Source organism: Neovison vison, chromosome 13 (genome assembly GCF_020171115.1).
Source record: "Neovison vison isolate M4711 chromosome 13, ASM_NN_V1, whole genome shotgun sequence".
In the NCBI taxonomy this organism is placed as follows: domain Eukaryota; kingdom Metazoa; phylum Chordata; class Mammalia; order Carnivora; family Mustelidae; genus Neogale; species Neogale vison.
Genome location: NC_058103.1, coordinates 54,653,628 through 54,674,249, shown reverse-complemented (window position 1 = coordinate 54,674,249; position 20,622 = coordinate 54,653,628). Strand labels below are relative to the sequence as shown.

General features: G+C 34.6%; 1 pseudogene; it reads right to left on the bottom strand.

Annotated features, from left to right (window-relative positions):
• Positions 1 to 16,195: 16,195 nt before the first annotated feature.
• On the bottom strand, positions 16,196 to 16,554 carry LOC122894500 (annotated as a pseudogene).
• Positions 16,555 to 20,622: the final 4,068 nt, after the last annotated feature.

Sequence of the window (20,622 nt, the reverse complement as noted above, 5' to 3'; positions counted from 1 at the left end):
TAATCATTTATTAAACTGATTGTCATTTCCAAATACACTGCATTACTGCTTTTGACATAAATCACTATTATATTGCAAAACTTCGTCATCGCTCACCTGTACTTTTCCAATAACTTCCTAACTAGTCCTGCCTGGTCTCAGTGTTCTCAAATTATACCTAAAAGCTAGAAATGTGATCATACCATTTCCCCACATAGCAGCTGTCAAGAAGTTTTCAGTGCTTAAAACTGTATCCCAGTGCAAACCGTAAAAATGCAAACTCTGGATCCTCCATCAAACAAAATAAATCAAATGGGAAGAAAAGCTGGTGGTAGCAGAGCTCTCAGGAATCTACATTTTTAATAGGAAGTTCAAGATATTATGCACTTAGAAATATGAGAACCATTGATTTAACAAATTAAGATAGAATTCCTTAGTATTAGATGGAAATATACAAGGCCTTTTATGATCAAATTCCTCTTTACATCACCTATTCTATGTTCTTTTCATTTATATGTCCATTTACACCTACTGCTCCAAAATTATATAACATTTTATTTCCCAATACATGCCATGGTATTTAATTTATCCATGTCTTTGTATATATAGTGCCATGTGTCTAGCACATTCCAACACCAGCGAAGTCCTAGTAAACCGCTGCTATATTTCAAAACCCAGAACAGTAATTACCTCTGCTGTTCTGCTTTCAGTAATACTGTTCTGCAATTCCTTCATTCCCTACATAAAAATATCTCTCACTTCTTTAATACTCCTATAACTTGAAAATGCTTCCATTATTTCATGTGTCTGTCCTTCCTTGAAACCTCTAAGTTCTTTCTTGACAGGATCATACATTATATCTGAGAGTTAATATATATGTAACATTTTTAAGTAGAACTAAGATCACATTAATATTATTTTTATGAAAGTGTATTTCTAAAATTCTTTAGGGAAATACAGTATTAGATTAAGTTTGTAGTCATAAATTATAAATAATCTAAAAAATAATATTAGAATATTATGTTTCCATATAATACTCAGCGTATTATTAAAATAATGTTTTATTTCATATTGAGAAAAAAAATTGTTTATGATTAATTTCTATCTGCCAGACTTATCCAGAAACTAACTTGTTTTGCTTTTGATAGTGCGCTCTGTAAAATTGAACAATGACTAACAGAAGAGCAAAACCTATCCTAATGAGTAACTACCTTCATTAATCTCAATAGTGTCGTCCTTTTTTTTGCAAAGAATTTATTCATCTGTACATATTAGAAATCAGTGGAAGAGCTCATTAAAAACTAGACTTTATACAATTGTTTTTGAAAAGATTATCTGAGAAAATATTCTGGAAAGATGTATATGACTGACAAAATGAACAAATGTTAGGTCTTTTTTCAAACTTTTATATGTTCACAAGTTCAAATTTTTCAGTTTAATAAGTCCAGCCAAGTGGTAGAACTATGAAACAGAAGATATCACTACTTTTATAACCAGATTCCAATTTGTTCTATTATTAAAATATTTCCTGAGACTCTGCAGTTTATATCTGAGCACCTTGAAGGATAGACAATGATGATTGTGCTTATTTTGCATTCTTCGTGTAACACAGAGTAATGCTGAACAAAGAGCTGTCACTTAATAAATTATTAATTAATATGTATTAGTTACTGTGCCAACTATGCATACCAAGTTTATGGGCATCAGTGAAATCCAGAGGGACGTGTGGTAAGAGACTGCATAGGTTGGAGCAGAGCCTGCCAAGTGACTCACAGTCTTGACTTACTGAGGCAATCATTCAAGTTCATATAGAATTTAAATTTTAACTCTATTAGCACCCAGGCAAGGGGGGGCAAATTAATGTCTATCAAACACTAAATTTGTTACACACTTTTCAACATACATTATTTTATTAGTATTTCTATAAGAATGTATGATATAGTAAATATGACTTTTACAGATAGAAAAGCTGAGGGCCAGTTAAATTAAATCATATGCTTAATATTACTTAGTAAAAAAAAAAAGTAGTGTGAACAGAAATTTAATGCCAGCTGGACTTTAAAGTAAATACTTAGTTGGCTCTACTTCACTCCTTCTGTTTCACGGGTAGGATAGCAGTTTAAAGGTAATTGAAATACTGAAGCTAAACCACTTGATTTTCCTGTCGAGCACTTCTCAGTCTCTCTGTAGGCTAAATCTGTTGGCTTTTGCAGGAACTCTGTCCTACAGGAGTCCTTAGCGTCCCTGAGAATAGCCAAAACTCATACACCTTTTCCCCTAGAGGATAGTCATCTATTCAGGATCTCACCCATTTTTTTTCCTATTCCACAAATAACTATAAGAGGAAGAAAGCAACAGCAAAATTCTTTTTTCTATGAATATGAATTATGAACCAACATTAGAAGGCAGAAACTATTACCAGCTTTAATTTTAACAAGAAATATTTTCCCCTTTGTATTTTTATTAACTGAATATGGTAAATCCAACATTAATTTATAATGATATAGGCCATTGTGAGCAAATTCATTGTTTTAGCATTATGATAAAATGAAGAAATGAATAAGTACTACATTTAAAAGCTATTATTAAAATATTAGAGAAAAATATTCCTTTCAAATATTCTGAAAAATTTTTATGCATGAATATACTTCTAAGACTTTGTTTATAACTGCATATAGGCTTACCCATAATTTCTCACTAACAATAGTAGGAAAGTAAAAACTACAATTACACATCACATTTTAGAATGTCTAATCATTATATAAAAGTACCTCTTATGCTATGCATAAAATTTTATTTTGAAGAAAATATATGGCATACAAACAATGAAACATTTCTTCTATATATTTACTATAGAGAATTTAATATTCCTATATAAGAGAATTTAGCTACTTGAATTTAGAAACAGTTTATGTTCTTTGGCACTTATTAGCAATATTTGTGTGGGAGGGAGGAAAGAAGGGATTCTTTATTTATTTATTTATTTATTTTTGAAGATTTTAATTATTTACTTATTTGAGAGACAAGAGAGGGAGAGAGAAAGGGTGAAGGAGGGAAGGGTAGAAGGAGAAGGAGAATCAAGCTCCCTGCTGAGCAAGGAACCCAACACAGGACCCTGCTGAAGGCAGATGCTTAACCGACAGCCACCTAGGTGCCCCAAGAAGGCATGTAGTATAATTTGAAAAAATAGAAAATGCATTTGCACATTACAATATTAACTATATGAAGATGACTACATATGTACTACATAATTCATTAAAACCTAATAAATGGCAATACTTTGAGTCCATTATTTCTGTTACAAAAAGAAAACTTTAATACCACTTACTGTACTCTTTTTTTTTTTAATTAACATATAATGGTAAATTTTGCCCCAGGGGTATTGGTCCATGAATCATCAGGCTTACACATTTCATAGCACTCACCATAGCACATAGTCTCCCCAATGTCCATAACTCAGCCACCCTATCCCTCACACCCTCCTCCTCCAGCAGCCCTATTTGTTTCCTGAAATTAAGAGTCTCTTATAGTTTGCCACCCTCCAGATCCCATCTTGTTTCATTTTTCTATCCCTACCACATACAACCCACTGCTCTGCCTCTCAAATACCTCATAACAGAGAGATCATATAATAATTTTCATTCTGTGATTGACTTATTTCACTCAACAATATACCCTCTTGGAAAGATTGCATTTCTTTTGATGGCTGCATAGTATACCATTGCATATTTATACCACATCTTCTTTATGCATTCATCTTTTGATGGACAGCAGGTTTCTTTCATAGTTTGGCTATTGTGGACATTGCTGCTATAAAAATTCGGGTGCACATTCCCCTTTGGATCACTACATTTGTAAATGTAATGTAAATACCCAGTAGTGTGACTGCTGGCTCATAGGGTAGCTCTATTTTCAACTTTTTGAGGAACCTCCATACTGTTTCCCAGAATGACTGCACCAGCTTGTATGCCCACCAACAGTGTAGGAGGATTCCCCTTTCTTCACATCCTCTCTAATATCTGTCATTTCCTGACTTGTTAATTTTAGCCATTCTGACTGATGTGAGGTGGTATCTCACTGTGGTTTTGATTTGTATTTCCCTGAGGCCCAGTGATGTGGAACACTTTTTCATGTGTCTGTTGGCCATCTGGATATCTTCTTTGCAGAAATGTTTGCAGAAATGTCTGTTCATGTTTTCTGCCTATTTCTTGCCTGGATTATTTGTGCTTTGGATGTTGCATTTGAGAAGTTCTTTATAGATTTTGGATCTTAGCCCTTTATCTGATATGACATTTGCAAATATCTTCTCCCATTCTGTCAGTAGTCTTTCAGTTTTGTTGACTCTGTTTCCTTTGCTGTGCAAAAGCTTTTGATCTTGATGAAGTCCCAATAGTTCATTTTGCCCTTCCTCCCCTTGCCTTTGGTGATGTTTCTAGGAATAAGTTGCTGTAGCTGAGGTCAAAGAGGTTGCTGCCTGTGTTCTCTTCAAGGATTTTGATGTGTTGGAGGGCATGTGGAGAAAGGGGAACCCGCTTCCACTGTTGGTGGGAATGCAAGTTGGTGCAGCCTCTTTGGAGAACAGTGTGGAGATTCCTCAAGAAATTAAAAATAGAACTTCCTTATGACCCTGCCATTGCACTCCTGGGTATTTACTCCAAAGATACAGATGTAGTGAAAAGAAGGGCCATCTGTACCCCAATGTTTATAGCAGCAATGGCCATGGTTGCCAAACTGTGGAAAGAACCAAGATGCCCTTCAACGGACGAATGGATAAGGAAGATATGGTCAATATACACTATGAAGTATTATGCCTCCATCAGAAAGGATGAATACCCAACTTTTGTAGCAACATGGACGGGACTGGAAGAGATTATGCTTAGTGAAATAAGTCAAGCAGAGAGAGTCAATTATCATATGGTTTCACTTATTTGTGGAGCATAACAAATAGCATGGAGGACATGGGGAGTTAGAGAGGAGAAGGGAGTTGGGGGAAATTGGAAGGGGAGGTGAATCATGAGATACTATGGACTCTGAAAAACAATCTGAGGGATTTGAAATGGCGGGGGGTGGGAGGTTGGGGTACCAGGTGGTGGGTATTATAGAGGGCACGGATTGCATGGAGCACTGGGTATGGTAAAAAAAATAATGAATACTGTTATGCTGAAAATAAATAAACTAAAAAAAAAAAAGGATTTTGATGGATTCCTCTCTCACATTGAGGTCTTGCATCCATTTTGAATCTATTTTTGTGTGCAGTGTAAAGAAATGATCCAGTTTCACTCTTCGGCATGTAGATATCCAAATTTCCCAACACCATTTGTTGAAGAGAATGTCTTTTTTCCATTGGACATTCTTTCCTGCTTTGTCAAAGATTAGTTAACCATAGAGTTGAGGGTCCATTTCTGGACTCTCTGTTCTGTTCCATGGATCTATGTGTCCCTTTTTGTGCCAGTACCATACTGTCTTGATTATTACAGCTTTGTAATAGAGCTTGAAGTCTGGAATTGTGATGTCACCATCTTTGGTTTTCTTTTTCAATATTCCTCTGGCTATTTGTGATCTTTCCAATTCCATGTAAATTTTAGGATTATTTGTTCCATTTATTTGAAAAAAGTTCATGGTATTTTGATAGGGATTGCATTTAATGTGTAGATTGCTTGAGGTAGCATAAGCATTTTCACAATATCTGTTCTTTCAATCCCTGAGCATGGAACGTTTTTCCCATTTCTTTGTTTTTTCCTCAATTTCTTTCATGAGTACTTTATAGTTTTCTGAATAAAGATTCTTTGCTTCTTTGGGGAGGATTATTCCTAGGTATCTTATGGTTTGGGGTAATTGTAATTGTAAATGGGATTGACTCCTTAAATTCTGTTACTTCTGTCTTGCTGTTGGTGTATAGAAATGCAACTGATTTCTGAGCATTGATTTTGTATTCTGACACTTTACTGAATTCCTGTATAAGTCCTAGCAGTTTTGAACTGGAATCTTTTGGATTTTCCAAATATCATATCATCTGGGTTTGACATCTTTGCCAATTCAGATGTTTTTAATTTCTTTTTGTTTTCTGATTGCTGAGGCTAGGATTTCTAGTACTATGTTGAATAGCAGTGGTGATAGTGGACATCCCTGCTGTGTTCCTGACCTTAGGGGGAAAGCTCTCAGTTTCTTCTCCATTTAGAATGATATTGACTGTGGGTTTTCACAGATGACTTTGATGATATTGAGCTATGTACCCTCTATCCCTACACTGTGAAGAGTTTCAATCAAAAAAGGATGCTGTACTTTGTCAAATTTTTTTTTTCAGCATCTAATGAGAGTATTGTATGGTTCTTCTTCTTTCTTTTATTAATGTATTATATCACAATTATTTATTTGTGGATATTGAACCAAACTTGCAGCCCAGGAATAAATCCCACTTGGTCGTGGTGAATAATCCTTTTCATGTACTGTTGGATCCTATTTTGGTGAAAATTTTTGCATCAGCGTTCATCTATAATTCTCCTTTTTTATGTGTTTTTGTCTGCTTTGGGGGTCTAGGTAATTCTGGCCTCACAAAATGAGTTTAGAAGTTTTCCTTCCATTTCTGTTTTTTGGAAGAGTTTCAGGAGAATAGCTAGTAATTCTTCTTTAAATGTTTGGTAGAATTCTCCTGGGAAGCCATCCTGCCCTGGGCTCTTATTTGCTGGGAGATTTTTGTTGACTGCTTAAATCTCCTCACTGGTTATAGGTCTGTTCAGGTTTTCTATTTCTTCATGGTTCAATTTTGGTAGTTTATATGTCTCTAGGAATGCATTCATTTCTTTCAGATTGTCAAATTTGCTGGCATATAGTTGCTCAGAATAGGTTCTTATAATTGTATTTCTTTGGAATTGGTTACACTCTCTCCTCTTTTACTCATGGTTTTCTTAACTTGGAAACTTTCTTAACTTTCTTTTGGATAAGTCTGGCCAGGGGTTTATCAATCTTATTAATTATTTCAAGGAACCAGCTCCTAGTTTCATTGATATGTTCTACTGTTCTTTTGGTTTCTACTTCATTAATTTCTGCTCTGATCTTTATTATTTCTCTTCTCCTGCTGGGTATAGGCTTTCTTTGTTGTTCTTTCTCCAGATACTATAGGTATAGGATTACATTGTGTATTTGAGACCTTTATTATTTCTTGAGGAAGTCTTGTATTGCTATATACTTTCCTCTTAGAAATGCCTTTGTTGTGCCCCACAGATTTCGAACAGTTGTGTTTTCATTTTCATTTGTTTACATGATTTTTTTTCAATTCTTCTTTTCTTTCCTGGTTGACCTTCATTCTTTAGTAGGATGCTCTTTAGCCTCCATGTATTTGAGTTCTTTCCAACTTTCCTTTTGTGATTGAGGTCTAGCTTCAGAGCACTGTGGTCTGAAAATATGCAGGGAATGATCCCAGTCTTTTGCTACTGGTTGAGACTGATTTGTGACCCAGGATGTGATCTATTCTGAAGAAATATTCCAGGGGAATTAGAGGAGAATGTGTATTCTGTTGTTTTGGGCTGGAATGTTTTAAATATATCTGTGATGTCCATCTGGTCAGTGTTTCATTTAAAGCCTTTACTTCCTTTTTGATGTTTTGCTTATTTGATCTGTCCATTTCCATGAGGTGAGTGTTATTGTCCCCTCCAATTATTGTATTATTGTTAATGTGTTTATTTGATTTTGTTATTAACTGGTTTGTATAATTGGCTGCTCCCATGTTAGAGGCAGAGATATTGAAAATAGTTAGATCTTCTTGTTGGACAGACCCTTTAACTATGAAGAGATTCTTCATCTCTTATTACACTCTTTGGCTTAAAATCTAATTGATCTGATATAAGGATTGCCACCCCAGGTTTCTTTTGATGTCCATTAGCATGGTAAATTTTTTTTCTGCCCCCTTACTTTAAATCTGGAGGTGTCTTTGGGTCTAAAATGAGTTTCTTGTAGACAGAATATCAGTGGGTTTTCCTATTTTATCCATTGTGATACCCTGTGTCTTTTGATTGGGGCATTTAGCCCATTTACATTCAGGGCAACTATTGAACGATGTGAATTTAGTGCCATTGTATTGCCTGCACATTGATTGTTACTGTTTACTGTCTCTGTTCCTTTCTAGTCTACTACTTTTAATCTCTCTCTTTGCTTAGAGGACCCTTTTCAATATTTCCTGTAAGGCTGGTTTGGTGTTTGCAAATTTTTAAAGTTTTTGTTTGTCCTGGAAGTTTTTTATCTATCCTTCTATTTTCAATGATAGCCTAGCAAGATATAATATTTTTGGCCACATATTTATCTCATTTAGTGCTCTGAATATATTAGGCCAGTCTTTTCTGGCCTGCCTGGTCTCTGTGGATAATTCTGCTTCCATCTAATGTTTCTACCATTTTATGTAACACCTCTTGTCTTGAGCTGTTTTCAGGATTTTCTCTTTGTCACTAAGACATGTACATTTTACTATTACATGATGTAGACCTATTTTTATTGATTTTTATTGATTTTTGTTGGAGGTTCTCTGTGCCTTCTGGATTTTGATGCTTGTTTCCTTTGGCATATTAGGGAAATTTTCTACTGTAATTTGCTCCAATATAAGTTCTGCCCCTCTCTCTCTTACTTCTTCTGGGGTCCCAATTATTCTAATATTGTTTCATCTTACAACATCACCTATCTCTCAAATTCTCCCCTTGTGGTCCAGTAGTTGTTTGTCTCTCTTTTGCTCAGCTTCTTTATTCTCCATGATATGGTCTTTTATATCACTAACTGTCTCTTCTGCCTCATTTATCCTACTAGTAAGAGCCTCCATTTTAAATTGCACCTCATTAATAGCTGTTTTGATTTCAGCTTGATTAGATTTTAGTTCTTTTATTTCTCCAGAAAAGGATTGTATTTCTCCAGAAAGTGATTCTCTAATATCTTCCATGATTTTTTCAGGCCCAGCTAGCACCTTGATAGTTGTCATTCTGAACTCTAGTTCTGAGATCTTAATAATATCTGTATTGATTAGGTCCCTGGCCTTTGGTACTGTCTCTTGTCCTTTTTTTTTTTTTTTTTTTGTGGTGAGTTTTTAGTGCCTTGTCATTTTATCAAGGTAAGAATAGATGAATGCGAGAACAAAATACTAAAAGGGTAGTAATACTAAAAGGGTAGCATATATTAAAAGCATTGCTACCTTTTTATATATGCTAACTAAATCAGGAGAGATCCAATACTGGGGGGAGAAGAATGGGAGGGAAAAATAAATATAAATATATGTGTGTGTACATATATATATATATATATATATAAACATATATCTATCTCTATATCTATCTATCTATATATATGTTAGACTGGTGAACAGAACAGAGTCACACACTTGATTTTGGGTGTATTTTGCTCTGTTAGAAGAAACTACCTCCAAAAATCTTAAAGAAAGAAAAACATGTATATATACAAAAATAAGGGTAAACATCATGAAGGGATGGACTATGACTGTAAAGATGAAAATTTGAAAAGATTCTAAAAAAGGAATTGATAAGAAGTTGGTAGAAAAAAGAAAAAAGAGGAAAGAATGTGATCAGACTGGAGACTAGAACAACAATATGTACAAGATTTAGAGTATATTTTGATCTATTAGAAGAAATTGTATTCCAAAATTTTAAAGAAAAAAAAACATATATGTATATAAAAATAGGGTTAAATACAATGAAGGGATAAAATTGACTATAACAGTGAAAATTAAACAGAATTTTAAAAAAGGAATTGATAAGATAAAATACTTAAAAAACATTAAAATAGGAAAGAGGAAAAATTAAAAAATAGAATATGAAAAAAATAAAATTAAAAATTTAACTTTGAAAGACTAAAGAATCATAGGGAAAATGCCATGAATTCTTTATGTTGCTTTACCCTGGCTCTGGAGTTCTGAAGTTCTGTTTGACCAGTGAACTTGGTCTTGGTTGGATGTTCTTGCTGGTCTTCTGGGGAAGGGGCCTGTTGCAATGATTCTCAAATGTCTTTGTCCGAGGCAGAATTGCACTGCCCTTGCCAGTGGCCAGGCTAAACAATCTGCTTGGGTTTGCTCTCAGTAGTTTTTGTTCCTTGAACACCTTCCATTCAGCTTTGGAGGACGGGAATGAAAATGATGGCCTCCCAATCTCTGGACCCATGGGAAATGAGAGTTCAGGGCCCAAATCCTCAATGCACTCCTGAGAAAAGCAGTCAATTCCTCTGATCTCCCTGATCTCTGGCTGCACTCAGCTAACCCAGCCTGTGATTGAGCATTTCAATCTCTGGTGTATGGCCCAGAAATCTTTAAACCCAATAGAGCATTACAGAAGCTCTTCCCAGAGGAGGAAGATGGGCGTCTCTCCAGATCTGCTATTTGTGGGGTCCCTGCTCAAGAGCATTGGCCCGACTCTGCCTTGGATCACAGTATAAGGTAATCCCAAGCTGAAAGCCCACTCCTTGGTTCCTCTCTGTAGCTGGCTCCTTGCTCCAATACCTGGGAGCTCTGTCACACTCATGCATCCCCAGTCTTTTTGTAACCCCAAGTTTCCTGAGACCATACAGTCCCCACCACGGCTCCACATCCCCCTTAGCTTCTGGTTGACATCCCTTGGTGGACCAGACTTCTTAAAGTTTTAATTTTTTGCTCTGCTGCTCCCTCACTTGCTGGGAGCCAGCTCCTCCTCCTGCAGTCTATCTTCCCATCATTTCAGATTCATTTCTCCACACATCCTACCTTCCAGAAAGTGGTAGCTTTTCTGTTCCTAGAATTGCTGCTCTACTTCTCTTCTTGTCTTATTGAGTTTGTAGGTATTCAGAATGGTTTGATAACTATCTAGATAAACTCCTGGGGCCTGATGATATTTCAGTCTCCTACTCCTTTGCCATCTTGCTCCTCTCCCCCATTTACTGTACTGTTCACTGATTTTTTAAAAATATTCTTCACATTAGAATTCTATTTCAACTTTTTAACTGCACACATACTTACCATTGTTTAATACACTTGGCATTTGCTGAGATTTATTTTTAGAGTCACCCATTCCGTTTTGCTCCAATTCTTAGGTCACAGGTGTTTCTTCTGAGATCACTTTCCTTCTACTTGAAGGATATCCTTTCAAACTACCTTTACTAAGGGCAAGTTCTGTGAATCTCTGAAAATATGTTTGGGAGTATAGATTTCTAGGTAAAAACATTTCTTCCTCATTACCCTGGCTTTCATTGTTGCTATTAGGAAGTGATCTATCAGTCTTACTATCACTCCTTTGAAGGAAGTTTGCTTTTAAGATTTTCTCTTTGAATTTTTCTTTGTTCAGTTTCACCAAGTCATGCTTAAATGTATATTTCTTTTATTTATCTGGCTTGGGATTCATTGGACTTCTTTCATCTGTGCTTTTTGTTCTTAAATTCTGGAAAGTTCTCATCCATTAACTCTTCAGTATTGCCTGTGACCTATTCTTGCTGCCCTCCTTTCACTTTAACTAACTAGGCTTTCTTTTTTTTTTTTTTTTTTTTTTCAAATTTATTTATTTTCAGAAAAACAGTATTCATTATTTTTTCACCACACCCAGCGCTCCATGCAAGCTGTGCCCTCTATAATACCCACCACCTGGTACCCCAACCTCCCACCCCCCCGCCACTTCACACCCCTCATATTGTTTTTCCTAACTAGGCTTTCTTATCCTACTCATCATCTTACCAAACTACTCTGAAATATTTCCAGTGTTTACTATCTGCTGTATTCTAGATCACTTTGCTTCCCTATTTTCTAGTTTGTTTTTTTTTATTGTTGTTGTAGTATCTGTAGCTACATTTAATTAGCTTGTAAACTCCTTCACTGAATTTTTATTTTAGATTACTCAACATTTAATTTATTCAATTTCTATTCATTTTTTACCCTCCAAATCATCCAGGTCACTGTGTTTAGTGTCTTTTGGTAGACATTTTGAAGACTTTTAAAAAATATTTGAACAAAGGAAGCCAAATTGCTTATTGTATGTGTGTGTGTGTGTGTGTGTGTGTGTGTGTGATAATTCTGATACATACAACTTGGTAGATCTATGTTTACTGTCTGTTTTCAAACACTAATTTTTTTTTCTCTTGTGGTGCTTTGTTATTTTTTATTCTGAGCTTCAGTTTTTCCTTGGGAAAAAAAAAATATTGGACTACTTTGAGTCTTAGGATGAAGTTTTATTTCTCCAGAGAGAAACAACTTAACTTTGCTTTGAGCATTTTTATTTGTTTTTAGCAGGATGGTTTGTCTAAATAAACTAGTCTGCCATAATATGGGAAATAAAAGCCTTCATGCTATCAACTACTAAATCTTTTAAACATAAATAAAATCTCCCTAAAAATTTATGGTGCAGTTAGTGAGTATATCCTTTAGCTAATGTTCAAGTTTTAACACTAATTTGTTTTCTTTTGAGAACATAGTAGAAAGGCCTGCTTGTAGCTTTTCTTTATTTTCTCTCATGCTTTTTAATTTGTTTTTGTTCTTTAGGACAGAATTTTCATGTCCCCCTTATTTGAATATATGTTCTATGTTTTGAAAATGTTACCTTAACAACCTTATTACAATAGATGTAAAATAATTTTTAAAAACTGAACCTTTTAATGTATACAATTTGATGTGTCTGGAGATATGGCAGGTATGTTATCACCTTGATGTGATGATTATGTATGTATGAAAATTTTAATATTCACATTTAACACTCTTATTTTTTCCATTGCTCAGGAAATAGGTTAGTGTACTGTTGTTCTCCATAAAAAGATTCTAAGGAAAGCCCTCAAATATCTATTTAATTTCTAGAGTGACTGAAATATTTTGCTTTTGTAATAAAGATTAAAAGCAGGGATGCCTGGGTGGCTCAGTGGATTAAGCCTCTGCCTTCCGTTCAGGTTGTGGTCTCAGGGTCCTGAGATTGAACCCCAGAGAGCATTGAGCTCTCTATTCAGTGAGGAACCTGCTTCCCCTCTCTCTGCCTGCCTCTCTGCCTACTTGTGATCTCTGTCTCTGTCAAAAAAATAAATAGAGTCTTTTAAAACAGATTAAGAGCAACAATAATGCAAGACAACATAACTAAATGAATAAAAGAAAAAAAAAATTGGGGGCACCTGGGTGGCTCACTTGAGTAAGACTTTGACTCTTGGTTTCAGCTCAAATCATGACCTCATGGGTTGTGAGATCCAACCTCCACACTGGGCTCAGTCAGCACTCAGCAGAGGGTCTGCTTGAAGATTCTCTCCCTCTGCCCCTCTCCTCTCTCTCTCTCTCTCTAAAATAATCTTTTAAAAAAAGAAAAAATTAAAAATGAATGCCTTTTTAATTTTGTATAGATGTTGATGCTAGAAGAAAGAGATGAAGGTCTAGTTGGAAATTTTATCACATTTTTGAACATATTTTCTAAAAAGGTTTAATGGATTTAAAGATTTATAACAGTATTTCTTTATAATATTTCATTTCTCTTTAGAGGCTTATTAATATATCATTAAGATAGAACAGTTTATCACTAGTATCTTTTGGGAAAGTCATATAAGAAGTAGAGGGAGGGAAAATTAAGAGAAGTTTGAATTTCTCTTTTTCTTCTGTGCTAAGCAGATGAGATCAAGGAGAATGGAAAAGGAAGAGTATTGAAGGCACCTAAGCGCTTATTACATAAGTCAGAAAGGAAAATCTCCACTGATGAAAGTTCCAAGGAAAATCCAGGTCACTTATCTATGAGGGTTCCAGAGTTGAGGAGTAGGTATGAAGTCATAGAAAGAGTTCTTCTATTCGTTCAGTGATCCTGAACATTTTAACTCAGTCAACATCAGATTCTCTATGTGTAAAATGGGAGTGATAATACTGACTTTTTTAAACTACTAGAAATATCTAAAAAATTACATGTAAAATACTATACATATACTAGGAATTCAAGAATTTTTACCTGCTGTTATTAATGTTGATTTTGTTGTGGTTAATTTGACCCTCCTGCTGTTTTATGTATGTATATTTCACAGTTAAAATTATATTAATTCAATTCTCTTTCACTCATTTAAGCAGTTATTTACCTGGTAGGTAGAGCATTATGCATTATGCATTGTGCTGGGCATGCTGGCACACACAGGAGACTCAGAGGCTGTGCAAGGGTTCTGTAATTCCAACAAGAAACATATGTTTTCTGGAGACTAAATAATATCTTCCACATATAAGTACTACTATTTTCTAGTGTACATAGTTGTGATTAATAAAGATGATTAAAGTAGACATTTTTAAGGAGAGGTTTTTTTTATCCTTTGTTAGTAAAATAGTCAATAGAGGTGAAAGCACATTAACTGAGGAAAGATTGTATGCATAAGTGCATATAAATGTGCATATATTGGGCACCTGGTGACTCAGTCGGTTAAGCATCTGCCTTTAGCTTGGGTCATGATCTCAGGGTCCTGGGATTGCGCACCCCGGGTTAGGGGTTATAGCTACTTGACAGGTAAACCATGATGTACATGTTTCTCTGATCAAAGAAGAGAAGAGATGAGGTTCCTATCTTTAGTTCCCCCCAGTGTTCCCTCAGGTAGTTCAGTTAGCCCTAGAACAATTTGTGCATCTAGGCCAAAGCCCAAGATGTGTGCTAGCCCATCAAATTCATAGACAGAAATAGTCTGGTCTGCTGAAGAACAATTATATCAGAGCATCTACCTGTCTTCACCCTCGTTTTACCCCAGGGAGGTGAAATTTGAAGAAGGATCTGTTTTTTATACAACAAACATGAATTTATTGAATTGTCTTTGAAAATTTTTGCTAGTGAAGTTGTTGTCTTTAGGTATGGAAATAGAAATTTTTATAGAATTTGTGAATCAGTATCATATTTTTCAAGGTACTCTAATTTGCTAGAATGTAATTTATAAACTACTTAGTTTGTATCTATTGAGATTAAAAAAAAACTATTTGGCAAAGATTTTTTCTTGATTTATTACTCCCACTAATCCTTGTGTCCTCAACACCACTTAATTTCTAGTGCCTTCTAGCAATTGTTAAAGTCTCTATTAAAAGATCCTAAATTGTGAGAAGAATCCCATATCTTGATGATTTATTACCATTAAGCTTATTACATATAGATTTATACAGATTAAGATGTGAAAATCCAGGATAACTATATTTGAAAGAAATGATATAGCTCCTGTCAAATCTCTTGTTTGTTTTTGTTTTTTTTTTATGATCATTCAAAGGAGAATATTACCCAAATTTAGATAAGCAATGCATGTATCAATTTTGTCTAGTTTAGAAAAAAGAGTAGATATTCAGTGAAGAAATATAACAGCCTGAGTATTTTTAAGGTTTTTTTTTTTTTCTTACTATGTTTTTATCTCTAATAAGACTGAAATCTCTCATCTTTACTTTCACCCTCACCCCATGATCTAAATCATCTCTAAATTCCCTACTATTCTTCCATTTATTCCATATCTAGTTTTTGTTTGTTTGTTTGTTTTGTGTTTTTTTAATGTGAACGTATCTGTTTATTTATAGCTTTTGATGTTTAAAATTTCAAATAAAATGATCTGTCCAATTGCTGTACTTTTAAAAAAATAAATCATTTTTCCATTCTCTTCTAGAAAAAGCTGCAGCACAAATTAACAAAGACTAGTGAAAACATAATTACATTTAAAACAATTTAGGAAACATTATGTACCTCTTTTAGATTAGTAAGCATAATATGTAATTGTTGGTAACAAAAGCCAACAAGAATGAAATACAGACATTTATATCTTATGTTTGCATGTATCTTATAAAGATAACAAAAAACAGTAAGTTTTAAATTTTTATCAGACGTGAATATAAACATATAAATAGGCAAACCCTCCCTTTATTTTTACCCCAAATTCAGTAAAAATACTTTAACTTTTCAAAAGTATATGACAGGTCTCAGTACAAATTTCTCACTTCTTTTTTTTTCAAGATTTCATTTATTTATTTGATAGACAGGGATCACAAGTTGGCAGGGAAGCAGGCAGAGAGAGGAGGAAGCAGGGTCCCCGCTGAGCAGAGAGCCCGACGTGGGGCTCGATCCTAGGACCCCGGCTGGGATCATGACCTGAGCCGAAGGCAGAGGCTTTAACCCACTGAGCTACCCAGGCGCCCCTAAATCTCTCATTTCTTTAACATGTACTTTTCATTCTATGATACACACAGTTTAGATATTACGATGCATTTTTAAATGGAACAATTGAATGCCAAACCCAAGTTGCTTCAATGTATCTAGAGAAGACTTAAAGCTAGCACTGTAACATAGTGAATTGCAGCATACATACTGTATTGCCCTGTGCTAGTCTGATATATGCTAGTCGGTACTGCCATGTAGCGATGTTAGGTAGCATTCCTTCTTTCTCTGATTTTTCTTCTTCAATCTTGGGAACACCAGGCACATCAGAGGGAAGTTCATTCAGTATCTTTCTATAAGAGGGTCTTCTTGAAAGGATTTCTCTATGTTTATGAGAACCAATTACACCTTCTGATTCTGCAGACTCCTCTGTCTCTGCATGTCTAGTTTTGAGGGATGCTCGTACTGTGCGCACTGTGTATCCCGGGAGGTGATCTCTATCATAAGACACACACATGGCACATTGAACCCGTGATAATCTTACCTCCTTTTGTTCAGTTATGCTCAGGAAGAAAACCTTCAGATTCTTTATCCCATTTTTTTTAAGACTTTACAATTTTAGAAATAGATAAAGGGCAGAGGAATGTCAGTCACTAAAGAAATGATGTAGTAAGAAATTAGTAAATTGATCATATAGTTTATTCATCATTCTTATATAATTTTAAGATTTAGTTAAATACAACCACTTTTTTTCCTGTTGACATTCAAGTTAAGAAGCTTAATTGAGTTTTTGCACATGCATGGTGAGAATACAACTCTGAGACATGTCTAATTACTTCTACCCTAATAGGCCTTGCAGTAGAGGCCGGCCAGTGCTTCACTCTCTGTATCCACAGCATATATATGTTGTACACCTTGGAGTGTCTATTTACAGCAACTCCGTATGCCATAAATACAATATTTGAAAATTCTAAAGGAACAGTGTTAGGAAGCTCATATCAGTTATCAACAAACATACTGAAACTCACTATGTGCAACTGAGAAAGGTGGGAAATACAAATAAATCCCAAGTTGTTTACATTGTGGGGGGTGGAGGAGAGTAAATTTCAGAAACTCTTCTATAAAAGTAAATAAAATGAATCATTAAAAATCTAAGAACACAACATAAGATGTACGCACTTAACAATTTTTTTTCTTAACACATTTTTAAGTGTGCACTGTAGTATTGTGGTTAACTATAGGCACGATATTATGCAGCAGATAACTAGAATTTATGCATCTTATGTAACAGAAACTATAGCCATTGAACAGCAGCTCTCCATTTTCCTCTCTCCCTGGCCTCCGGCAATTAGCTTTCTTTTCTATTTCTGTAAGTTTGGCTATTTAATACATCTCAAGTAAGCAGAGTCATCTAGCATTTGCCCTTCTGTGACTGACTTTAGAAATAGGCAGGAAGAATAAATCACTGAATTTTATACTTGACAGTAACTAATATTATACTATATGTTAACTAACTAGGATTTAAATAAAAACTTGAAACATTAAAAAAAAAAAAGAAAAAGAAAAATAGTGAGAAGAGTACTATGATGTTTGATGAACTGAGCCTATAACGGGGTGAGCCATAACTTGTTGGAAGCGTTTTTCTCTACTATACAGGAATGTACACCAACATCCAATAAATAAGTATTAAATTTAAACTTTTAAGAATTTTTAATCCTTTCTGTCCCCACCACTATCTTATATCTTATTATTTCCAGAATTGTCACTGAACTGGCCAGGCTTTTTTGGTATGTAGCTATAAATGTGTAGCCTATTTTTGACTACAACAGTAAAGAGCTAAGCATGATCATGTTTTTTGCTTATTTCTTTCTTGGTTTTTTTTGGGGGGGGGTTCGTTTGTTTGTTTTCTATTTCTTTGAATTTTGAGTAGAAAAGGTTAAGAGAAAAAAAATACTATTCTTATCCCCCTTAATAGTCTCTGACTCATTTTCATATCTCTGTCTACTGTGCTGTGTGTTGATATTCTAGTGCTCTTTGATTCCCTCAAATCAAAGAGCTATGGTGATACTAATTGTTTGTGATAGAAGGTGATTCTGCCAGAACAAATTTTTAAAAGAACTTATTTATTTCACAAACATCAAAAGCCACCTATAAATATGCAAAAACAAGCTTGAAGTCCTGAGATGCTGTATATTTCTGTAAAAAATATTTCTTAGAATTTAAACTTAATTTCCAAAAGTGCTTTACTTATGTATTCCCATATTGTTTATGGTAAATTACATTGTTATACTAACAAATAACCAAACTTAAAATTAAAAAGGAGCACTTGTCTAACACATTGTCGGTAAATACATTCTGAGTCTGTTGCTTAGATATAGCATCACCCCTTTCCCAATGACAATCACCATAGACTAGACTATTTCAGCACTCTGAGTGGCATTGTGGTATCTCTATCATTTTTGGCAATATGTTCAGAGATTAAGAAATGTGGGGAAAAAAAGGAGAATAAAAGTTTAAAAGTTGGAAGCCCCTGGCAATATTCATTAAAGGGAATGGCACAGAAGTTCAAAAGCTCATTGTGGAGCTATAGTCAGCATTAACACTACAGAGCTCTAGCATTTTCCCAGAAAATGCAACACCTCCAGGCATTCTTTGAATTCTAGTTGCCAGCCAAAACAAAGCACCACAAGCCAAAGAGAGGAAGAGAAATTGATCTTCTGTCAGCAACCCAAAGACCCCATAATCTTTGCCTACTTGAAAATTGTTAGTAAGCTATGAAATGGCTTGGGTAAAGGAAATTTGGTAGCATCATCTTTCCTGAGATCTTTCTAAGATACTCTTCATCTTTGAGAAATGTGTGCTCATGGATGGTTAGGAAAAATAACAAGAAAAATAATATTTTATGTTTGCAATATAAGAGATACTATGATAAGCACCTACAATGGATAATTCTACTTAATATTTACATCAACACTATGAAGCTGGTACTATTATTCCCCCCCCCCCCATTTTACAAGTGATGAAACTGAGGTGAAATGAAAGCAAGTAATTTGCTCAGGTTGCATAGTTAACAGATGATATAAGTGGGACTCAAGACAAATGTTCTGAGGCCAAATCTTACCTAACTTCTATAATACATTGCCTCAAAAATAATACCAAAATAGAATAGTTCAAACCCTTATTTCTTCCATGCCAGTAAGAGGCTACTCCTTGCCTTCAAATATTCCCTAGAATAATTATTTATTAAAAAACTAAGTGTTAAAAAAATCAATTGACAACAAAACAACTAATTTATATGCAACCACCTTTGCTCAAGAATATCATTAAATCTTTCATATTCTTTATGATCAAATAATATACACACAAATGTATTTCTACAGTTCTAACAGTTATGTTCCTTCTATGTTCCTTTTAGAAAGAACATGGGCTCATTAAACAAATCCTGTACATTTTCTAAGTATAACACTGTGAGACCACACCACTGATAAGGTGAGTAAGGAATTCATTTATTCTGCCAGAAACTTCATTAATTTTGTAAAAAGTGGCAGCAGTTCAATAATACAGGGTGACGTTCTAAAGTTCCACTGAGAGATAAATATAACTACTGGTTTGAATAGTTATATTCAACCAAATGGGTTAAAATTGAAAAATATTTCATGACACCCACACCTTGGGCTAGAATTTTAGAAAAACATTCAGACGTGAAATATATCCATAGAGTAATTATTTTCTCATTCATTTTAGATATCTTTTTAACGGTAGTCAATCAAATTAACTCATTATTTGAATTGGATTTTACATGTGTATTTTACCAGAGTCACTTTCATTATGCAAATTATTTTCTTAAAAAAAAAAAAAAAAAAAGAGTACCTATGATTTAGCCTGACTCCCTTTACAAGCCTATTTCAGATTTATCAAGGATGCATAATTCAAAAGAGCAAGTATTTAGGTCACTGTTAGGAACATTAACAGCAGCATTATCTTGCCACCAAGTGGTAGTTTCTGAATTACATTTCAGGGATGTTATATTTTTACAAGTATATCTTTTATATCATTTTTAACAGTTACTAAACATCAAACCCATCACCAAAGTAAAAATTACATAATAATATATGCTTTCTCAAAAATATTTGAGAGATCTTTATGATAAAAGGACTTGGTATTTGTGTTTCCCAATTTGTTGGATTGATTCAAATTCCATCAAGTTTTAAAGTAGCTAAGATAAACAGAAGGTTATTAGGTATAAGTACCTTGAAAACTTAATTATGAGCTATGAATTTGAAAACATGGTATCATCCTTTACCCTCTATTAAGGGTTGAATTCTGTCCCCCCAAAGATATCTTGAGGTCATAACACCCAGTACCTCAGAATGCGACTTTGATTTGAAAGTAGAGTTGTTCCATATCAAATTAGTTAAAAAGACCTCATACTGGAATAGAGTGATCCCCTAGCCCAAGACAGCTCCTCCTTATGAGGAGAGGGGAATTTAGAACCAGACACTTATTAGAGGGAAGATGGTGTGAAAATACACAGGGAGAAAATGGCCATGTGCAGATGGAGGAACTGATTAAAGTGATGCATCTA